The sequence below is a fragment of the Strongylocentrotus purpuratus genome, unplaced genomic scaffold, assembly GCF_000002235.5.
Source record: "Strongylocentrotus purpuratus isolate Spur 01 unplaced genomic scaffold, Spur_5.0 spur5_scaffold_6, whole genome shotgun sequence".
NCBI lineage: Eukaryota > Metazoa > Echinodermata > Echinoidea > Camarodonta > Strongylocentrotidae > Strongylocentrotus > Strongylocentrotus purpuratus.
Genome location: NW_022145612.1, coordinates 13,468,438 through 13,474,437, shown reverse-complemented (window position 1 = coordinate 13,474,437; position 6,000 = coordinate 13,468,438).

The following is a 6,000-nucleotide window of genomic DNA, read 5'->3' as shown; positions in this document are numbered from 1 at the left end:
ATACCTGAAATGTATTAGTACATAATATGTTTCCAGATGATCTTTTTTTTTGGCATATCAATAAGGCTTTGAAATGTTAATAAGATACAAGTAATGACGTAAGAATTCAAAACATTGTACATGTATACTGCAGTTTTCAACAGATTTTCATTTTTGGCATATCAATATTGGCTTTAAAATGTGTAGGCAATACAATATAGAGTATTGAAATTGCTCTCGAGATGTTTTCTTGAAAGTTTTTGTGTTTAAGTGTTGAACATCAAACTGACGAAAAACATTGATATGTATAGAACGGAAGGTTATAAGAGCATCAAAAGTATATATATGCTATACGGAAAGTGAGTGTTGCTCCTGTTATTTCATACGTACCAGTGAAAGTGGTTGAAAATCTAGAATTATTTAACAATGCATATAATGATGATAATTAAATCAATCTATGTGGCGCAGCAATTATGGTTATATTCTACTGCGCTGAGCTAAACGATACAAACAAACTCTTAACAGTGTTACTTAAAGAGACAAGCAACTAAAAACTATTCAAAAGCTTCTGAAAATATGTGCGTCTTCAACTAAACTTTGAAGACGGCAACAGACGAGGCTTTTTATGTCTAGTGCATGGTAGGTCATTCGAAAGCTTTGGAGCGGCACAACAGAAACGCAATCTCCAAGAGTTACTTTCGTTTTTGTCATTGTGAGGTAACTTTAGAAGCAGCTTGTCCTGTGTACTTCGTAAGTAATGTGAATATGGATGTGATTTGTAAATAGTGTATACCTTGAGCCATAATGTGCAAGGTGAAATAACTCTATTATGAAACGAATTAGTTCCATTATGTATATATTATATAATACTTTTCTTGCATAATCATCCTGTTATGTCTCAAACCTGAACAAGGGTATAATTCACATTTGCATACCATGGAATGATTGCAAATCTCACGAATAACGAATGACCATAGGATTAGTGTAAGATCTGAAAGAAAATGACAAAGAAAAATTGTTGGTTCATTCATAATAAGATTATCTGTTGAAACACAAACATCGACGTCCTAACTTTGAAGGTTCTGGTATTTCTTTGTATTTACACGTTAACAGGCTCTTGAAGACCATTCTAAAATGGGGATGTTTCCATCCGTAAACCAAAGGATTAAAGGCCGGTGTCGCCACAAAGAGAACAAAGATCCACGGAAGAGTGAAATCACTACACTCCGTCAGTATTGCAATGGCAAAAGGAAGCATCAGAAGGATATGTACACAGACGATTATGAAGAGACTTCTGGTGATGTCCATTTGAACTTTTCGGATCCGTTTTTCAGGTGATGTTCGAGTGCGCGGACTATTGGATTTTACTTGTGTCCTCGGGGCATCACGGCTTCGCTCATCGGCATCCTGAGGCATCCTTTCTGTATCACCTGATGGCGGGATGTCTTTGGTTGCTACAGAGGTGGGATTGCCTTGATTAGTCGCAGGGTCAGCGTCACCATCATTTGAACTTGGATGAAATCGCATCTGAACTGTCTTTAATCGTTTTTTATTGTGCCTTCGAACATGTCGGTAAATCAAGGCGTATGCCACAAGGGTGACAATGAACGTTGGTATCACAAGAAAAGCTCCCCCGATATTGTTAACGATGGAAGAGTTTTCTCCCCTGGTATTACGGAGGCAAACTCTGTATTTTCTAGAGTAACCGTATTGCCCTGAATCACTGATGGCAAATGTCACGCCAATTAAAATAGTTGGGTAAACCCAAGACAGAGCCAACATCAATGCAATAAATCTTCGTCTGTAAACTTTCTGATACGTGGCAAGAGACTTCGTGACTATGAAATATCGGTTGATTGCGATGAGAGAGAGGGAGAAAATGCAAGTCCCCAAGCCTAATAGGAGGGTGTGTGAAACACCCATGCACAACCAACCCGGCAGAGGTCGGTCTTCCCCTCTATACAGCCCTGTGTATACAGTGAAGGAAAGCACGACGCAACTTAGAAGATCCGAGAGACTAAGATTCACCACAAAGGCATTCGTGGTCGTACGGAGTTTGCGAGACAACAACACGGCGATGATGACCAGCGCATTGCCACATGTACCCGTCAATGTGATGAACGCTACAATGGAGCTGACAATCAAGCGGTGATTGTAGTTGTCAAACATAAATTCTTCACTACTGTTCGAAGTGCAGCATTTTATACAATCCGGTCCATTTTTCAAAGAGGACTCCATTTTGGGTAATTTTACAACCGCCTCTTGCCAAAGCGTATGATGTGACTGAACATCAATGAGAAACTAAATAACGGTGGTACATGGTGACACGCATCCGATGTAAATACAAAAGAAAGCACGATCCCCTTCTACTTTCAATTTCGTTGAATACTACCGAAACCAAAAACTGTGGTTAACTGAGCTTCCGACTATTTTCCTGCTCGGGACACATATTTTTGAGAGATATAAATGACTCCAAAAAATAAATACTCAAAGGGTTTCTTGTTGTTGTTACATACTAGAAGTATGCAAATTTAGTTTTAAAAGAGGGATGGAGAATACAAGTATCCCCCCTCCCTGAAATTAAAAACAAATTATCTACAACAACAACAAAAAATCAACAACAAAAAAGAGAGAAAGAAATCGCCTCTGTGTAATAATATCGTAGTAGGTCCATGGTGTAATAGGCCTATGTGATTTCAGATGGGCGTTGCTGAAATTCAGTGCTGTTCATTCTGTGATGCTTCTTCGTCTTCTTCTTCTTCGGGGATCGGAAAATGAGGTTTTTATTTGCTTTTGTGCAAAAATGAAAGGGTAAATACTTTTCATTCCTTTATATTTGTATTCTACATTCATTCAGTTTTCTATTTATATCAAGCTGGATTTTTTTCATCGGATATGGGCCCCGTTGCACAACACTTACCATTGATGGTAACTTTGCCATCAGTAGTAACTACCATGGAAACCTTGATTTTGATTTACTGTTGAGCCCTGTTACCATGGTAGTTGTCATTGATGGCAAAGTAACTTTTATTCAACGGAGTCACGGTCTTTAATTAGTCTACTTTCAAAAGTAATCAACTTACCAGAATCTTCCAATAGTGCTTATAGCAATCTCAAGAATCTTAATTAATCAGTTATAATGTGTACTAGTTTTTTGTTGTTGTATATACTCTTTCAATAATTTAACATAAATCAGGGAGGGGCAGAGAGAGGCAGAGGGAGGGGAGAGAGCGAGAGGGAGGGGGAGAGAGCGAGAGGGAGGGGGAGAGAGCGAGAGGGAGAGGGAGAGAGAGAGAGAGAGACGACACGACCCCTGACGTGGACTGGGGATGAAGTTATTAGTGTTGTATGATACAACGGGTAACCAATACTTATCAGACTAACTAATGCCAATATTACATTTGCCCTGGGCGCCATACGATAATTGGTCTACGATTTTTCGTGCGATTTGGGGGGCATCGTAGGAGGCTACGGGCTACGATTTTTGTCCACGAGCGTCGTGCCATTTTTTGTATTGGCCCTCGGGGGCAGGCCGGGGAAAATCCGTACAGAGGATGCTTGGAGATTGTACGCAAATCATGCAATTTCAGTGCATTAGCCGTGCAGTCTTCGCAGCCCCATAAGGAAATCGTAGGGAGCCCGTGCATCTTCCGTGCAGAGGTCGCACGAAGAAGGCATGGTGACCGTGCAGCCACCGTGCCGTTTTTGAGCGTTTTTTTGCCCCCCGGATGTTCACCGAAAAATCTTGCGTTTGTTGCACGATCAGCGCGAGGCCTCCGCGCGTTGCCCGTGTGGGGATTGTGCAATGCCAGCTAGGACATGTCTACGGAATACGGGCTTACGATTTTTCATACTTATTATTATAACCTACCGCGAAACAAAATCGTAAAGGCCGCAAAGCCTGAGAATCCGTACGAATATCTCACGTCCGCCTCCTGCCTCCGTACAGAGGCCGCACGGAAAAGGGGATAACGGGCTTCGTAGACTAATCGCAGGCCTATAGTAATCCAGGCATAAGTAATCTTCTTGTAAAGAAAATTCGGTTTGAACCCAGTAAATATATATCGCGTGCTCGATCTTGTGATCTTATATAAAAGGATTTATGAGGTTTCGAGTATGAAAGGGCTGTCTTTTCGCAAAATGTTTTTACACAGTGATTCCTCTTGTCATTAACACGAAAGCAAAAGTTAAAGTCTGAAATAATTACACGTCTAAGGCAGAGGCTGTCACTTCAACCGCATGGTTAATCATAATAAATCAGCAACCAGAAGTATGACCTTAATTATTTCAAGAAAAAAAATAAGTCCGAAGTATTTTATCTTTAAACCGAGGACAAAAGACTTTAAATTTTGAATCCCTTAAAGTTACTATGTCCCATTTGCAGGCCAAAAAAATGAAAAAGTTAAATTCCAACTGCATTTGAAAGATGATACTAATTTAAAACTTCCCTAAAATATGTGGGGCTTGAAAATGTCTTCAAGTGGGAAAATAACGACTATTAGTTGTCAAATCGACTTTAGGGCTATAGAGCCCAAAAGTAATATTCTTGATTTTCAGACAATTGTATAGAATAGTTATACGTTTTATGCTGCGTAAAGATTCAATCAGTTTAATCTTGGCCATCACAAGAAGTGGGTTGATGTAGACAAATGCTCATGTACCCTTTACAACTCTTTTCATGTATGTTATTACCAAAGAAGAAAAAAAGCCAGTCAGTCACTCAATAGTGTCTGACAGTGAAGTCTAGCAAGTAAACGGGTTTCCTTACATACTTTGAATATGAGGACACTGCTAACGTTTAAATTTCACAGATAGGACATACATGACATATTCATAATTCCTGCAAAGTTCTACAGTATTTGAGGTTGGCTGCAAAAGGGACATAGTACCTTTAACATACCTTTTTTTTTTATTTATATGAATCCCTTAACATACTTAAAGGGACAGTAATTGAGTTCTCGTTTAAGAACGCAAATGCCTTCAACGTGCTTGGTTATTGCTCTTATTCTTAATTATGGTATTTCTAGGGCCCTAAAATTGCTATGAAGGGAATTTTAGATCCCAAAATGTGTGAAATTTAAATTGAATCCGATTATACCAATTCAGTTCCACTTAAAAAAACTTTGAAAAAAAACTATTACTGTTAATTAATTAATTAATCAAATATAAAATACACGGGCTGGTTGATTATTCGTATTACAACCAACACGGAAGCCCCCCCCCCCAAAAAAAAATGGTCATCATTGACATTGGCTGGAATAAAATGTAGTTTATTAAAGCGCTATCTCGTTTTTTCAACGGCTGGTTTAAAATTATCGAATATTTTGTGGGGTCCACAAATACTAGAAATGGTTTTATTTATTGATATTTCAGGCGCCTTTGTAACGATTATGATTAAACAAAGACGATTTTGTCATTTAAATTGTATATTCTTTCAAATTTGACACTCAGTTTTTCATTATCTCACAAAAAATATTTTGTGTATACGCCCTCTATAACCAAAAATCAACTATCCAATAAGATTTACTTATGGCTGCGCGCGCATGACATCGTCTACGAACAATCCGATTGGCGGAAAGTCTTATGTTCTCAAAGATATACTAGCAGAAATCAATTTCGTTCAAAAAATTAATCGTATATCTAAAGACTTAATTATGTTTAATGCAGGTTTTGAAATTACAGTCCTAGAAAAAAATAAAAATAAGTTGCACATTCAGGAACTACATGAATTATGTATAACAGTAACCTTTTGAATTCATACCAATATCATTGTGTAATCATGATAGTTATACATTTATTGAAGAAGGTGAAAATGACGATGGAGATGGCATTGATGGTAAAGAACGAAACAATCAAGAAATTGCACCAGATATTATATACCGAACGATAATTTATCAATGAAACGATACAATCTTAGCATTATGGTCTTATTTCCCTTACGAATATAAACGTAGGTTGAAAATTAACCTTTTAACGCACGATTAAGCCTTAAGCCTAAAGTCCAACGTTACCAATGACCAA